The sequence below is a fragment of the Acipenser ruthenus genome, chromosome 1 (genome assembly GCF_902713425.1).
Source record: "Acipenser ruthenus chromosome 1, fAciRut3.2 maternal haplotype, whole genome shotgun sequence".
NCBI classification, from domain to species: Eukaryota; Metazoa; Chordata; class Actinopteri; order Acipenseriformes; family Acipenseridae; genus Acipenser; species Acipenser ruthenus.
In genome coordinates, this window is record NC_081189.1 from 72,618,777 (window position 1) to 72,637,575 (window position 18,799).

Here is an 18,799-nt window from a genome sequence, read left to right on the forward strand (position 1 = left end):
TTTGGGAGGTGGGGTAAGTAGATAATTACTTTACAAAGTAGGGTTGTCTCATTACAAAATGAACCACAGCTTCTCACCAAAGAGCGGGGATGAAAAAAATGTTATTCTAAGCCAGACATACACGCACAACCAGTCTAAAAGTTGTCTCAGTCATGCTGTCTCCTAATCCTCCTCCTGACCTATAAACTAACTCTAGTTTAATCAGATAGAAGTCACCACCCGTGTGCCTCTAATTATGGAGTGGTGAAGGTGTTGTCACAACCCAGAGCACTCAAAGAAAGGAAGGAGGAGCCTTTGATCTGGGGCCTCGCTGTTTATCTTTACTTCTTTCCACTCTGATTTTACTCAGGGTGGGAAGCCCTCATGCATAATTTTGGTATCTGAGGGCAAGGCTTTGTGATAAGAAGCAACGTTTGGAGAAAGGGAGGCTGCACCTTAAGCTTTATTCATGCTTTTCCTGTGGCAGCTGTGCACTGATCAGGTAAGAGTGTAACTATTGAAGGTACTGCATAGATCAATGGTAGCGTATTTTACCTATTAGTGTGGTATACTGGTAAGCAAATCTATCATTATACTGTCCAGTACATACTGAATATGTTTTGGACTAATTATTTGCCAATGTGAGGTACTCATATAGTGAATATGGATTCCGTACAAATAATGTATTGTACTGGTTTTGATACCTCTTGAATGTTTATGTAGGATGAGAACAACATTTGTAACTGCTTTATTTCTAATAACAATTAACTTGTAGGAGAATACACCACGTGTATGTTTTGTCATGTATTATATTATATTTATATATAATACAGTATAGTGGGTCTTTTTATAGTGCAAGTGAGTCTAGTGGATCATTGCTGTAGTTTATTCTGTGGTAATTCCAAATTGGTCATCTGTGATACAGAATGGTACAAACTGTCCAGAGAAATGGATCTTACTTTGTGAACTTGATGTACCCTCAGGCTACTGCTTAGTCGTAGTGGAAGGTTATTGAGGGTAAGGGATACAAACTACTCAATGCTTATAAAGTAAGTTCTTTGTCTGTTTGCTGCTGTTTAGTGTTGCAATACATATGATTCTCTTTGAGGTGCAATATGATTGCATGCATTTTAATACTGGATAACTTGCCTGTTGAAAGGTGCAGTGTCTCATGTTTTTACATATTTAAGACAGTTGTTTCTATAAATAGGAGATCCCTGTAAAATGTTATTTAGTTTAATTGCAGACACACTACTCATACAATGTTCTGTATGACCATGGTATTAATGCAGCTTTGCATGGTTTATGGGCTTTGTAGAAATGTTATACAAGTGATAATGACAGATATTTAAAGAATGAGCTATGTCTTAATTGCCATTTAACAGTATTTGTACTTAACGTAACTTTGGTCATAAATCACTGATTGTTGTTCAAGTTTATGTAGAAGTTATTTTAACCCCTTTATACAACTGCTTCAAAATAGACACTAAAAGTTAATGTGAGTTCATGATTTTTTCCCATTTTAATGGCAGCTGTATTTAAATCAATTGTATAGACTTCCATAATTTCATTAAGGTTTCAGTAGTGATCTCATATCACGAGTTGGAATGCAGTTGCACTGTAAAGGCGATGCAATAATTTTGATGATTATGCAAAGCAATGCTACAATGGTTTGTAAAACAGTACCATAGTGCTACAATAGTCTTATTAGTCATATTTTTACATACCATTCATATGAATCAATACACATCTTCTGCAGTAACTTAGTGCCAAAATCAAATGTGTTGCCATTACTGGCTATGCAGTGTTCAGTCAATGGCTGTGCTAGGGTTTCATCAGGTTACTGGTAACGGGTTATTATGATGCACCAATGGCCTTTAGTAGTTTTATTATTATTATTTTATTTTGCAAATTATAAAATAATAAAAGTTCAAAATTAAAATATCTTCTAAAATGGCTTCATTTGAAAGAAAATGACATACACAGTATCTTCCTTCTGTTTTAAAAAATATATATATGATTAACTTTCTTTCATTTTGCTTGGATTTGCAAAATCCTTTTACTCGAGTGAATTCCATCAGTGTATTGCCTAACCTTGGCTTCAGGACATTCACTGTGGGAGGCCCAGCAAGGCCCTGGTTTGGAACATTCAGAGTGGGTGGGCTCTGGGTGGGAGCCCACTACCGCAGAGATTAAATCAGGCCTGCCGTGGTTTGGGTTGGAATATCCTCTTGGACCCTCCTTTGAGTCAGCCCCATTTCACCAGTATTACAACTCGGAACCATTAGGAATAACTGAAAACATTATTGAAAAAAAATAAGAATAAAATACAAAAACCCCTACACATTCAACTGTAAACACATATATGGCTCATATTCCATGATCTAAAATCAACATGGTTTACATATTGCATATTACACTTATTACATCCTGTTTGGGAGCAGCAATGGGTACACTGCATACCATTCTTCATTAGATTATGTTGGAGAAAACTGAGTGATAACAATCACTAACTACAAAGGATACTTACTTCTTACATTATCGTCACTGATTATAAAATAAGATGAGAAGGATTAGTTTTCTTTCCTCCAGCTACTGAAAATTTCCTCCAGCTACTGAAAATCTTCAGCTTCTTGTTCAAGAGACCCAAGACATGAAGTCAAATCCTTCTGTGATGATACACATCATGCTTGTTATTATATTAATTATTACTGTGGTGCTATTACTGTGGTCCTTCAAAGCAAGCTAAAACTGAAAAACAATCATTTCCACTATCGCCATTTGTTCATACAGCCTACACCTCTGGGATATACAATTTTGGTCTCGTAGGAAAATACTGGATTTTCTTTTAGTACAGCCTGATGCACAGCTGGGAATCCTTCAGTTTGCTTGCTGGAGATTTAGATCTGATGTCTTGTTTCACAGGCCATCCAGCTCTTGTCTTCTCTCCAATAAGGAAGTAAAGTACAGCCAAGTTTTCTGAACCACAAAGGTGAAACAAGAAGCCAGATTAAAGACAGCCTTGCCTCTTGAGTACTTCAGATCCCCTGGGGAAAAACGTGCATTAACTAGAAACTACTGTCCAAACTTACTGGCCAAAAAAATTGGAAAATGCAAGTAAAAAAAGCCCCAAGCCTGAAATATATGACCTATATATGCTGTGTAAGTGTTGTGTGCAACTATTCAGCAACAATAATAGGGAAGCAGAATGATTTCAATGACAAGCAGTAGGTGGGCCAGAGTGACCTAAATTACAGAAACCTTCAATGTTTAATAAGACACACCTGTTTCCACTCGCATAATGTTTTGGAAGCTGTACATTGTGTGGGCTATCAAAGTCATTATCAAATGGGGCAGTCAATGTAGATTGCCTAAATAAAACTAATGATAATTTTGTCTTGGATGTTTTCAGTATATGACACAATGCACAAACAGAAAGACATATCTTATTGTTTAGCACAACTCCATTTCCTTGATATATTTATTCAGAGAATGTTACATCAGTGTCCATGTCTCTTTAGACACAGTCATAGCAGAGCGGTCATGTTGAATTAGTCCAGATAAGAGTCACCTACTTTAGGCCAAGCATTCGCTCTGCTCTGTGAATTGCATCTTGATAGTCCCTTCCCTGGTTAAAAGATTTGGTAATTGCTTGCAACATTCTTGTCTCTGTTGACAAGTTTGCAAGTCCTTCTCAACACACATTTCTGCTGCAAATGGAGCCAATGGGTTAGGAATGCCACTCATTGAGGAATGTATACTGCACTGTCCCAAAAAGTACTGTATATCTCCTGTGTTAGGTGACTTGAAACATCACTGGCTGAAGGCAGTACTAATTAGCAGATTTATTAACAGCCTCTTTCATTCTTTTTTTACGGTTCATGCAATAACGGGTTTGGAATTGACATATTCACACAAATCAACAACAACAAAAAAAAACATTTAGGACATGAAAAAAAACATTTAGAACCCTACGGTATCTTGAAGAAATGCATTTGTTTCGGAGAAGAATAAAACGACTTTGTAACATTATAAAACTAGATTGTAAATTATTGTCATCTGTAGTTTCTTGCTGGTTTTATACTTTCCAAAATATTTTATTCCTACTCTGCAGACTGATGGCAGATTAGTGCTTTTGCCAATTTAAATTCATCCAATGTGATCGGGTAAGAGTTGGATTTCCAAACCATTGTAAGGCTGAAAATGTCAGAAATATCTCTGGTGCTTCCCTAGGGATTAGACACTAGCAGGCTTAGATCATGCCTGAACCTGTCCCAGTTCATTTTATCCAAATTTGATGAGCAAAGCCATTCCAAAGCTATTATTTTTATACTTTATAAAAATTAAAAATAAATCACTAAATCCAATTTTTTTGTTAGATTTGTTAGAGTTAAAACATTGTTTATATTTAGATTCTTTCATAATATTGTAATGAATTGCCATCTCAGCCCATTGAATTGAATGGAAAGGCAAGGGCTGGACACTAACCGGGGACCATACGGTTCAAAGACGATTGCCTTACCATTCAACTAAAGAGCAAACTCTGTCATTGAGAGGGAAGTATGTGTCTTAAGATGATGTCAGTATTATTAACTGATTATCAACTGGAGAGGATTCATTCCAATATCATACAAATAAAAATATTTAATTTAAAAAAAAAAAAAAAACACAACAACAACAAAAAATATTTGAAAACAATCCTTTTTTTGATTGCATTAAATGTACTCGACTATAGGCAGCTGCTGTTGGCACAAACCTCTGGCCTCTGTCACTATCGGTCAGAAACAGATGTCTTTTCACAGTGGCAGCAAGTAGGATTCTGTCAGTTCAACATTCCTAAAGGCAATGTTCAGATAAACAGACCAAAAAAAAAAAAAAAAAAGGAGTATGATTCTAATCAGGTTTTAACTTGATCACTGGTGCACTACACCACTTAGGACATTTGGCAGACAATCTCAAAGGATAGCCAAGGTTTTGATGGTCATGGAGACTGAACCTGTCCTTCAATGTCAAAGATTAGGGTACTAAAGAGCAGACTGAAGAGGCTACTTTGGTGTTATAACACAACCAGAGTGAAGACACTGACAAGAATGTCAGAAGTTTATTTTTAATGCAGACCTATGATTCATCAATGTTTAAGGTTATGGATGGCCTTTCAAAAGCAATGATGAAAAATCTTATTTTTAAGGCACTGCTTTTTATGTACTGTAGAAAGCTTTATATCACAATTAATGAAGCATTTTTAGCTTTTAGTGTTTTGGAGAAGATTTACTTTGTTCATACGAAGACAGTAGGATTTGTCAGGAATCATCTGCTTTTTAAAGACAGAATACCGTATTCCTTCGTATTTAAGACACTCTCGAATTTAAGACGCAGCCCAAATCTCCCACCCTCAATTTGAGGAAAAAATAAAAGATCAAATAAATATGCATTTACAAAGATACAACCTCAATTACACATATGGAAACAGTTTGCGACCATCTGCTATCACACAGAACAGTTATGTGCTGCTTCTCATTACTCACACCTGTTTTTCTCCCAATTTGTGAACTGTAGTATTGCTTGGCATGTCTAAAAATATGGGGTCTGATCCAGTGGCATAGCTAGGCTTGGAAATGCAGGTGGGCCACAACTTAGGGTGGACGGGCAATGGCCAAAGGACTGACACCACAGGAAATAGTTTGCAAAAATGATTTAAATCGATTAAAATCCTGAATACATCTAATATTTCCCCTGTAATCCATTTGAAATGTTTGAAGTAGACACAAAGTGAATGTGCTATAAAAAGCCAAACGGGCAGTGTCACCAAACCAGCGACAACACAGTAATATTACATTATAAACAATTATTAAATAAAACGAAAGCCAGTAAAATGACTTACCGTTGCCTAGTTAGTAACAGGGTAAGGCATTGAGGCTTACTGCTAAATATTGCAATTATAGTCCTACTCCAAAGAATCGCACAGATCTCTTTCAAACGACAGGAGAGACAGCATGTTCAAGCGACTTGTCAGCATTGAGGCTCGCGCAGCTGTCTTAATCTTGATCATGATGGAGAAAAGCCTTAAAAGCTTGTGCATATTTGGAAAGATAATCAAGTGGCAATCATCTCAAACTTAGTGTTGGATCATTTTCCCCCACAGTCGATTTGCGCTTTATTTGTTGAACAAAGACTAAAAACTTCAACTTCATCCATATTAACGTTGTACAACAAAGTACATACCAGTAGTAGACTTTCTCTACTGTCGAATGTGTCTGATGTTGGAAAGCATGCAGACGCAGCTTTCATGAGGTCATATCTTCATGAGGTCATATCTTTCATGAGGTCATATCTTTTCTCTATAGTCTATTTGTCCTAAACTTGAGATCTCGCCTTAAACTTGGCATTCACACAGGTGCAGATTTGAGTAGGCCTGTGTGCTAACTGGGAGGGCCGTGGCCTGGTCTGATCAGTCTTTTCTCAGCAGTAAGTATCGTTGCTGCTTGTGTATTCGGGCAGTGACGTCTTTGGTCGCCTTTTCTCGTCTTTTCACATTGCTTTTTGTATACTTGGGTAGTCACGTCTTTGGTTGCCGATTTTAATACACGCATCACTACTGTCCTGGAATTTAAGAAGCAGGATATTTGAGAAGCAAAAAATGGTTTAAAAAGTGTGTCTTAAATTAGAAGAAATATGGCAGATTAGATGAACTCCAGAACCAATATATGTTACAAGGTATTTACTATACTTCTGATACAGAGTGTGGATATCTCACAAAAGTACCCTGAAGATGGATCGAGATTTTAAATCTTGTTACATTTTTGTACAGATTTCTACATGTTGTAGGATAATCTCGTATAGTTGTGAGAGGGTCAGATGTGCTGGTTACAAGTACCCAAGGTTATGCTATACATTTAAAAGTTTTACAACATGGTTTGCCATGTTTTTTAATATCCTGTAGCATACCTCTTTGAGCTTTACAATGCCCTGTGCTTTATTTACCATCATTTCACTGTGCTTTATTAAACTGTGCCATGCTTTCACTATGGTAAACCTTTCTAAGGGTTGTTCTCACCAAAAAGGAATTGTAGTCCCACAGTTAAAAAACAACAACATTTATTTACTTACTTGTTTTGGAAACATGTATAGCCTGGGGAACAGCTGAACTGGATAACGTTTATGTGTTTAGGCAGGATAATACATTCATTTATTAGGGTTTGTTTTACAGAGTTAATTGCTCTTCTTTCAAGGTCACAGCAGTTATCAAAATGCTTAAATAGTGTTTCAGTGTCACACGTGCATTAGTCATGGATTTAGGGTTATGGAGTTTGTAATAACAACTGGATGATTTACAGCTGGGAGAGATGAGACTTTTGATAGGTTTTAGCCATTTTATTCTTTGTTTAGTTTGGTAGATGTCTGTGTTTTTGTATCTTATGGGGTTGAAAGTTCCCTGCAGTTCCACTCCTTTTAAATGTTCCAATCCAAAGTGTCCTTCAAGAAGTCTCTCATTGGGTGGTATTATGTGTTTGTATTATTTTATTTTTAGTTTTATTACAATTATTTTTTATTTATCATATGCTGCTTAGTAGACGTGTATTACATTACATTCTTAAAAAGGTAATATAAACGTCATTTTCCATGTTCTACATTCTTTTGTCACCAAAAAAACTTTGGCGGATAGATAGATTGCCACACATACAGAGGGGTAATTTATTTCTCTTCGAATCCCTTTAAGTTACAGCCAATAGGTTTTCATTTCAGCATGCCTTGTTTTGTGCATGAAGCCCTCATCAATTCTGTCAGCAAAAGTCTAGAATTCAGTTGTGTAGTGTAATGTGTAGGTCAAAAGAGTACAGCATGTATTTCCTACCTTAACAAGACAAATATTGTTCAATACACATATAGTACAGAACTGTAGGTACAGAACAAAATTACAGTTAAAAGTCCACCCATGAACCAGACCACTGCAAATATTATGCTGTTTTTTCTACTGGCAAAACCTCAAACTTTCTCTTATATGACTTTGTACTATTCAACCCCCATCACTGAGTGCTCCCAGATACAGACACATCTTTTATCATGTGTGTACCAGAGGTTTATGACAGGCCATCATAAAAAGGAATTGTGTGGTGAACACCAGTTTAGGAAAACAAAACAAAAAAATAAGATTAAAAGTGCAATGTTTTGGCTTGAAGAATGTAACGGGTTGTGTCATGCTTGGTAATGCCCCCCTTGTTGCTGATAATGACCCCAGCAGATGAGACAAGGTGTTATAATTTTTGATGACAGTCCCCATCTATTACATAAGCAGCACATGGAACGAATACATTATATACACTATAGATCATTTGCCTGTTTAATATCGGTGTTAGGAAGGGTTAGTCAGCGTCATTTTTGGGGTTTCAAAGCCATTGTTCCATGATCTATGCTGATTGCTTGATCTGTAGACTCTAATCTCTGGTCCTGTCTGCTGTTTGACCCGGCAGCTTATATGTCATGTTGAGATGTTTTCAGCTGTTTGAATCTCTTGGTAAATAAACTAGTAAGTCACTTGCTGAGCGAGGTGAGACTCTGTGTCTCTACACATCTGCTGCCTTGGAGTGTCTTGCTGGTTTCGGAACATCTGCTCTCCACCCACTCCTCGCTGTGGTATTTCAGTCTTCTCAGTTGTGATTTGTAATACAGAAAACAGATGACTGAGATAAGTTGGAGCAATGGCTATTCAGGCTTTATTAAATTACAAAAAAAAAAAATAATGGTTTTATAGTGCTTTTAGGTTTCATTAACTGGACAAATGTAGGTGCTACAGAACTGTATACACGCTTTTGGGAATGACCCTTTGTCAAACTGCACCTGCAACATGTACATTTATTGTTGGTAATGCTGGGGTCTGTTAATTGATTGTTCTGTTTATTTGTGGAAAGAAAGCTGTCTCTTTTTATATAATCTGGCCTGGATATATATTTTCTTTAATACGCCATTCACACAAACAGGAATGGATGATGTTACCAAGCGTGGGGCTATATCTTCATAATCCCCTCCTGGGCTTGATAAGATCACACCCCAGCCCAGGACTTCAAGAAGCCCCTGTTTGGCTTTATTACACACTTAATCCTCCTCTCCTCCAAGATGCAAATAGGCATTAAAGCCTCAGAGTACTGAAACTTACTGCACATTATAATTAGAACAGCTCAGCTAGAGCTGGGCCGTCACACAGGTAAAAGCTCTTTGACACTGTCTGTGTAACTCCCTTCCATGTAATTACTCTCAGCACTGGCTGCGGTTTTGAGAAGATCAAAATACACTGGCTACCTGGGAATTTTTGAGGGACACGAAAGGGGTGTTTTTTTTATAGAAACTTTGCAGTCATCTGTAGAGTTTCACTGACAAAAAAAAAACCTGAAAGGTTAATACATTGAATATTCCACAAACAGCAGCTTAAAAGACATTCATTAAAATTCCAGAGCATAAATGGAAATTTAAAAAAAAGGCATTTTTTCACAATTAAACAAATAATATCAAACTGTGTACTAGTTTTATCCTCCTTCTGAATGCCCAAAAGCATGAATTAATTGATTACCTTGCTGAGTACCTGCACAGCTGATTGAACCAATTCAACAGAAAAGGGAAGTTTTTGTACCTGTTTATTTTTATATTCAACTTTAAGGACTTCATTTTACTAAACATGTTCATGTCTATTATAGCACATTCTATTTTTTATAATTAATTATATAATACTGATAATATGTCGTGTACACCTTGTTGTGTTGAGTGTGTCATCACAACAAAAAGTAAAGAAAAAAACTCCCAACATCTAGGTATTTGTGGAATTTTAATATAATAATAAAAAAAAAAATAGCTTGAATAAACGGTGATATCCCAAAAAAGGGTTTCAGCACACTTTAGTTGTGTGATGCACTACCATTATGGATTATGGATTCTGACTACCACTATGAGTCTGGTTTCAGACGGAAGGTTAATCTCCTGCATCTGTGGTTTGGCAGAGCATTGTAGAGTAGGGCCCTCACTGATCAAGCATGCCAGTGACATTAATCACAACTATAAATTGAAAATTACAGCCATCAGCCATGGGATATACAGACAGATGGAGCCTCAGTATACAGTACCCCGATTTTGATACTCTTAATAAGTTTAATCACAATAGGATATGCGATTCTCAAGATAATATGTAAGTGTGAGACACATAGACAGAGCCTCTATACTGAACACCGTGGGACTGGGATACACTCAAAGCTTTGTGCTAAAGAAGGGCCTTAGCAAGATTCATGCTAATTGGGACAAGCAGTTCTCTAGATATGCAAAACTTTAAACAGTAACATACTTAGGTAGGTCTCTCCACTATATCCCCTGACAGAGATATGAATCTTCGGCAGGCGATAATTAAATTATACTTTAAAGAAAAAGTTTTTGGTCCCATTCCTCCCTGGGCAATGTTACTGTCCAGAACATTTTTTACATCCATCATTTCCTTCCCGCTTGACATTATCCCTGACCTTTGTTCCTTTTGGAGAATGCATTGATTAAAAAAGCTTCCCTGCCATCAATCATACAAATCTAACATCTTATGGCATATGATTAATAAACCAATTGGAAAGATGGATGTATTTAAAAGATGGCCTTAAGAACACTAGGAAACAGCTAACAGAGAGCCTTTGATTACTGACATATGGAAGGTCTCTTTCCCTATCCCAACTGACAGCTCAGAGCTTGTTCTAATTAAATTATATATCAGACAGTACCGTATCTGAATCTGCTCCAGATTCATGTTTTCCTAGGGGGCTCTTTGTTGTTGAGGGATTAATTGAAATTGAAGGCTGACCATCTGAAATGCTAAGGGAATGAAGACAAAGTGCACCTCCTGCACAGTAGCAGGAAATGCAGTTTCAAACCGTTGTATCTGGAAGTGTTTTTTTTTTTTTGTTTTTGTCAACTTTATGGTCCACCATCTGAGAGCATTGAAGGTTTAGTTTTACAGTAAAATCGAGATGTAGAGATAGCCACAGGTCAAAACTTCATGTAGGTCAGTAACTTGGGCAGCCTTGTACATTTTTTAGGCCTGTCTTTTGCTGGATTTACACAGAAAGCATTTTCACCTGGCACAGCATGTTGTTGTACTGAGGCAATAAGCCACACATAGCGAATGAAAAACACATTATAAACAAATAAGAACTAATAAACATTAAAGATGAAGTAGCTTCAAATTCCATTGTCTTTTTACTTTTTCCTTACCTTACCTTAGGTGCTTTAAGTGCTCTTCAGTTCTTGTTGCCTGCCATAAACATGGCATACATAAACATGCAGCCTGCTTATCTTTGTGTCTGTTGACCTCATTTGAATGTGAACTGTAGTGAACAAATACAATTAGTAATGATGCTAAACTGGATAAAATGTCCAAATACAACATTATCAGATAATACAGTATTAGTAGAGGTACAGCACCAGAATGAACCTACTGTAGAGTAAACAAGGAACCACACAAAGCTGCAAAAAATGTATGCCTAAGTCAAAGCGATGGGCACCCTCAACTGAAACAACTTGATAATAATTGAAAGAAAACTGTGCTTACTATCTGGTTCCAAACACCACAGGAAGACAGGTTCTTGTATGTACAAAGCGACAGGTAACTGATGAGTTGTCCAACATTGCGCTTGTTAAGTGGCTCACTGGTGTAAGTCTTTGTGATGGATTAATCCAGAACAATTTGCTCAACACAACAGAGATTCAGTTTAATACTAATACTTTATTGAACTTAAATAAAAGCAAACACTGCATATTTACCGATTCAGTAGACCAGAGAGTACAGCAAACTTCTTTTCTTTGTCTGATCTAACAAACCGTTCTAAATAAGCCTGTTTTATACCTCTTGGCTACATCAGTCTTCAACAATCCTCTCCTCATTATCACTGCTTGTAGTTACATCATTCCTCAATAATCCTTCCTTCATTATAACTGCTCTTCAGGTACTGCTTGACCTGGAATCTTCCCATACAGTATCTCTCCTGGTTCCTACTTTTTGTTTATAATTATATCTAGTCATGCAGTGAACTTGTGCAACTTTTTATATCTGTTAATTGAAAATATACAAGGTTATGTGAGTTCAATAATCTTACATAAGGGTATTTCATTAAATGGCTACACATTGCTGTGGCTTGCAGCCGCTGGCTAACACGCTATAGTGTGTGTACTGATGGTTTATTCTGTGCCTCTTGTTTTTTGTTAGATCTCAGTTTCAAAACCCTTGACTGACTGGAAAATACACACAAAAAAAATAATAATCAAAAAATTGCTTTGAAAATGATTTGAAACTCTCTTAAGTTATACATTATTCTACAGTAAATGGATACATTTCTGTTGTTCCAATGCTAAGATGTTTATATTTTTTCTCCAATGCATTGTCCAAGTGGCTGCTATGTTTTTTGCAAGCAAATTATGTTCTTGGCACTTGTTTATTGAGAAAAGGGAGGGGGTGAAGCTATATGCCCTTTAACTGTAATTGCTGATTGAAAGAAAAACGAGGTATAGTCTTTGTTCATACTCTAGGGCTACAAATATGAATTTGTGTATTTTATTTATATGGAAATGTCTTTGCTGAAGCAAGACTGCTTTCAAATATAGTCAGCTTCTTCATTTAACAATCATGTCAATGTTGGGAAACTGAAGAGGAGAGGCTAATCTGATGTGTATGATTTATGTAAACATAATAAAATAAAGACAAGTCCTCAGATGTAGGACTTGGTGTTTTCCTGTAGTCCTTGTGTTTTCATTGCCAGTCTTAGTGAGGACCTGAGAACCTGAGAGTATGGACATTAACATTCAGAAAGGTTCCGGTACTGTGTTCTTTTTAAATGTTTTGATTAATCTGGGCTGTCCTTGTACGACTATCACCAGGAGATAACATGCAGGAAACATGCCTACTCTTCTAATCTCCTTGTCTTACAGGCTGAGCTCATACCAGAAGGAGCTGTAGCACATAACAATCAACACAAAGCAATCATATAGGAAACCGTATGCTTCAGACACTTAGAAATTCCTGCTGTGGCTTAAATAAATACAAAATACAAAAATAACATTTAAAGTCAATTTTCTATATCTTTTAAAGCTAATTGATTGTTATTCTGCATTACACTTGAGTGGATCGTGTTGCTGTAAATCACTGCTCTCTCTTGTTATATTTCCTAACTCCCACAAGGCTTCAAGAGGGTGCCTGACATTTCAGCAGAAAAGTAAAGTAAAAAAAAAGACTGTGGCATATTTACACTTAATCTTCTGAATGGATCTGCAGTACAATAGTTCTAAGACTGACGAAAATCAAGGCCTTAGGCCGTTTTGTTTCAGTTCTGCTATCAATAATGTTCTGTAACTTCAGGTCCCCAGGAGACTGGAGTCTTGTAAAAAATCTATATACTGTAATTCAGGTTTTCATGACAATAAATTATTCAAATTAGGAATATCAGATTATTATGTTCTTTTTTTAAAGGCTTACTATCTTATATAACAATGCTCAAAAAACAGGTAGACTTTCATATATAAACAAGTGTCCCTGTCTTTCTCAAAGAAGTGTATACAATAGAACAGTAAGTTGTTGTTACTTTGAATAATGATTCATTGTTTGGCTGAAATGCCATGTATGTAATTCTTTAAGAAATTAGAAATTTGGATCTATTCTCAGGGCAACCATAACCATTTACATGCCAAGCAAATAGAATGTTTGTGTACCTGCTGTGCCACAGTAAATTGGCATTGTTCTACTAAAATCTTTGTTAAAGTAAACACACACAACATAAAATGTAACAAAGGAGTTTATGACTATGTCTGCTGGCAGTCTTAGAAACTGTGCTATCAATTCCACTTGGACATATTTAATAAAAAATTACACTGTAAGAACAATGATTTTTAACATGCGTTTTATACTATAAGAGTTATTACTATTTTCAGTGTTGTCTTTCTGGAAAATAATCCTCAGATAAGCCTTTAAAGTTAACTTGCCCTTCTGCATTTAAACATGCCTCACAAGATTTCATCTTCCAACAAGATCAAAAAGGGATGACACATGGCCAGATAGTTGCAGTGTGTTGTTATTTAAAGACGCTGTTACAACCTCTCGTTAAAGTAATTGAAAAGCTTGACCATGATATGTTGAGATAATGTAGTGGAGCTTCAAAGTTTACTACTACCCCTAGCCATCAGAAGCTTGCCTGCCTATTATCAGTTCCATCAGCGTTACTACAGTGAAAATACATTAAAAAAAAAACATCCCTGATGTCTCTGCAATGTCTAAAATAACCCCCTAATCTTAGGATAGTCACATCAATCATCTCCTGTAAAGTTTTATTTGAAAGTTTCCATTACATACTAAGATTAATGTAATGCTGTAAAACAGATGATTGCAACTTTTCGTTCTAAAATGACTGGTCGTGATTGAGACTCCCATTCACAGAGTAGAATGAAATAAGATCAAATATGCGTGAGCATCTGTGAGGGTGGTTGAAAAACATTATCGCTACTAGGGCTACAATGTATTTTCATAAATAAATACCTACCTTATTTTTTAAAGCAGTCATCCTTTCTATCACTTTGTAAGCAATGGTGAATCCCTCCAAACAACTGGTCTATGGTTAGACCAAAAGTTGGACGTGGTGCTTGGAAGGATTAATGCTGTGTTTATATAGCAAACATTGACCATGTAGATGTCCAAAAGAAAATTCATTCCCTAGGGGTGGAATTTACAAAAGAGCAAAACATAAACATTGAGGAGCAGGGTTTTCATGATGTTTATCAACCATTACTGTGGTGTTGCATATCCCAGAGATCAAAGTGACAGGAAGTATTTCCTGGAATTGTTTTCACTGCATGGCTGCAGTGTATCAGCTCTGATCACTTAAACCTCAGAAGCCAAGCAAGATTGGTCAATACTTGGGATGGGTTGCTAGAAATATCTGGTGTACTTACCCTTATAAAAGAAATGTACCATAGTAAAAGCATAGCAAAGTGTTATAAAGCACAGTGAAATCATGGTAAAACATAGATGGGCATTATAAAAAATAGCAAGGTATGATAAAGGGTATTAATAAACATGGCAAACCAGGGTAAACTATGGTAAATGCATAGTATAACCACAGTGAAAGCATGGTAAAACTGCAAAAATACCACACAAAAATACTGTGGTAAACTTTTATAAGGGGAACTGGTATTGGTTGTTCAGTAATGTGTACTCTGGGACAGGTCTCCAACAATGCCACAACATGAAATGTGCTCAGGGAACCTTATCTTGACATTAGTTATTCAATGAGGTTTGAGTAACAGGAGACTAAAAGTAAAACAGAAATGTGTTCATATAGGGCTCTCCCACTCTCTGACTGTAAAATTGCTATAACAATAACTATTAATAAACTCATTACAGAAAAGAAAATGACTCAATCTCTTGATTCCAAGCGGAATCTCCCAACCATTCACTTTCATTATGACATACGTACAGTTTCGACAAACAATGGTCCATAGCGACAGCAGCTTGTTGCGGAGCCAAATAACTGATTTGGTTGAAGTCTGACTCAGAGCACAAACAGCACATAACTGACAGTTATGGTTTTAGTACATTACACTTTCTAATACCCTATATACAGGTAGTGGACAAATAAAATGGAAACACCTGGGTAAATGAGGGACACCAAGTATATTGAGAGCAAGGGCTTCCACACAGGTGTGGCTCATGTGTTAATTAAGCAAATAACATCCCAGCATGCTTAGGGTCATGTATAAAAATGCTGGATAGACCTGGTTGCCTATAATTATGGCTAGCATGGCTGCAAGAGGAGACCTCAGTGACTTTGAAAGAGGGGTGACTGTTGGGGCGCGTTTGGCAGGAGCTTCAGTGACCAAGACAGCTCAACTTGCTGATGTTTCACGAGCAATGGTGTCTAAGGTGATGTCGGCATGGAACTCCGAGGGAAAGATATCATCAGCAAAGGGCAACAGTGGGCGGAAGCGCATACTCCAGGATCGTGATATCCGTGCATTAATTCGAAGTGCAAAGCAAAACAGGCGAGCAACTGCAGATCAATTGAATGCAAATTTCAACCTGGGGCGCGAGCAGCCAGTTTCATCAAAAACGGTCCACCGAGAACTCCACAGAGTGGGATACCATAGTGGCCCAACGCCCTATTAAGTGACTTTACATTGGTGTTTCCATTTTTTTGTCCACTACCTGTATGTTTACAGTGTTAAGGAAAGCACATGGCAGGAAAGCACAAAACAAAGCACATTGTAAACATCAAAACTGGCATGCAAATCTACCATGGTAAACTTTTAGAGGGGTAGTACGCTGCTGGTTTTTGATTCAATATCCCATTGAGTGACTCAGTCCAGTTGTTCTTTCCTTCCAGTCAAATTGTCTAGTACTGGGATCATTCAGTGGTGATAATGTTCTTGTATTATCGTAAAATATTCTGAAAACAAAATTCAGTTTTAGGTTTAGGCCTACCCCAGATTTTTTTTTTTAATGATCCTGGTTAAACCTGCCCTGCCTGACTAATTTTATATTCCTAGTGTACAACTAAACTGAATAGGGACATGAGAGCGAGAATGCTAGCAATGAGTGGCACTGTATAATGAAAACAGATTCTACACAATACACAATACAATTTCATTTGAATGTAGCTGACTACAAACAATACCATAACAGGATACCGTTTTTGAGAAGCTAAAAATATCAACGTTATGGGGGGGGGGGGGGGGGGGTTATGCCTTTTTTTCAGTTATTTTCATAAGCTTTGCACGAGAGAACAAAGTAAACAGTCCTATTTTCCTCCAGTTGTTTGTTTAGAATATAAATTTATAGTAAATCAAACCAAGTACTTCAGAAGGCGACACACCTATAGCTATGCACAATTGAGATGCAGTTCTTTTTTTTTCAAACAATTATTTGTATTCATTTTCCAATTTTCTCCAAATTTCAGAGAAATTTCGGAATGTCCAATTATTATTCCACCTGCTGCAACCCCCAAATTAACTCGGGAGAGACAAGCACTCTCAATCGCGTCCTCCGAAACAAGTGCCGTCAGCTGTCCGCTTTTTTTCACTCTGCAAGCCCGCCATGCAGCCATATCCAGACCTTACAGTGTCGGAGGACCAGCCAGCCACAGGGGTCGCTGGTGTGCGGTGAGCCAAGGACTCCCCAGCCGACCTAACCCCTACCCAGGGCGGAGTGCCTTTACCGGATGCGCCACTCAGGAGCTGAGATGCATTTCTTGTATGCTGCATGTGTAATAGAAGGCTTTTATATAATACAGAATACAAAGCAGAGATGCCGATTGCATAACTAATTATTTATTCATGTGAGGAACAACCCTTTTACCAACAGTGGAAGCTGCTAACCCCTGTTTGTATCTGGGACATTAGTCCTGAAGGCTTTGCATGTTACTGAAGAACCTTCAAGATGATGCAGAACAGCCAGTGCATAGCCAGAACCAGGACTGTGCCAGCTGCAGTAGCATTTACTGGACTAATCCTCTATGTATTCCTAAAGGCTCTTAGTTTTCCATGTAATTCTGCTTTCCATAGTGACCAAGCTGAAGACATTTTAGATGGGTGGAGGGATCTTGGTGTCACAGTGGTTTCAATCTGGAATTGGCTTGGAGGTTTTACCTCAACATTGCAAAGTCAACAGAAGCGTCAGGTCATTTGAAATCCGGAATGATATTTATTAAATTACTCCCTGCATCTCACCCTTTGTGGCCTAATGGGAGCCTTGTTAAGTGATACCTGGATTACTCAAAGGTCAACTAAGGCTAAGTGGTGGAGGTTTTACCTCTTTTGCCAGAATACACAATAATATTCCAGTGAGCTGTCAAAGCCATGTGGGAGTTGCCATTATGCATCCATCATGCATGCATCACATGGTCAAAGAGTCACATACTTAAAGGATCTTTTATGTCAGCAAAATGTTCCTAGAAGCATGAAAACTCCAGGCTGCTCTGTAAAACATGCTCTCTTTTTGTCTTGTATGCTGTGCTTCATACCATAAAAAACAGGATCAACTGTATATTAACTAATATACAAAGGGTTAGAGACATCAGGTAAAGTTACTTCTAATTTAAACTACTGCTCCAATTTGAATTAAATAGAAAGATGGATGTCAACGGTACCATAATTTTATCTGTGTTTGAAGAATGAATTCTTTTACTTGTTTAGTTTTGGCCAAGGCTCTCCTGGAAGCAGAACACAAATTGATAATGAGACAGACAACACAAGTACTGACAACTAGCAGGCCTCCCAAATGAAAGATCAACTCATCCTTCTAGACTACAGGAAGAGAGGGGGTTGTTGAAGAGGATAGGGATATGTGCCAAAATTGGAATAAATAAACAATGGCTTTTCGAGCAACGAGGACTGTGCAGATTGATAATGACAAGAGGAACACTAAAATAATGGTTTACAGTGTTTCACTGATGATTTACCTTGGGATATATATATATATATATATATATATATATATATATATATATATATATATATATATATATATATATATAGTGAAAGATTTCACTTAATTTAAGGTTCGTAGTCCCTTAAAAACAGACCCAGACACAAGATTTGAAGGGCAGGATTTTCAAAAACCAGTGTTATTGTATCGAACTCGTGATATAGTAACGAGAGCTTTAGTAGAAAGTGATTTTCAAATGAAATGTGTTAATTAAATCAATCCGTTAATGCTTTGAAATTGAGTCAATGAGGTCATTAATGAACACATTTCTCGTTAAAAAGCTTAATTGTCGCAGGTCACATACATCACTTCCTGTCTCAACGACTAAATAAGACAAAC

The 18,799-nt window shown here is 37.0% G+C and overlaps 1 protein-coding gene across 1 annotated transcript in view; it reads left to right on the top strand.

Moving 5' to 3' along the window:
• The first annotated feature begins 331 nt into the window (after nt 1-331).
• LOC117421254 (FRAS1-related extracellular matrix protein 1-like) overlaps nt 332-18,799 on the top strand; it is a 58,694-nt gene continuing 40,226 nt past the window's right edge. Inside the window, exon 1 of the mRNA XM_059029210.1 lies at nt 332-481. The gene's annotated coding sequence lies outside the window, so the exon portion shown is untranslated. The remainder of the gene's footprint in view (nt 482-18,799) is intronic.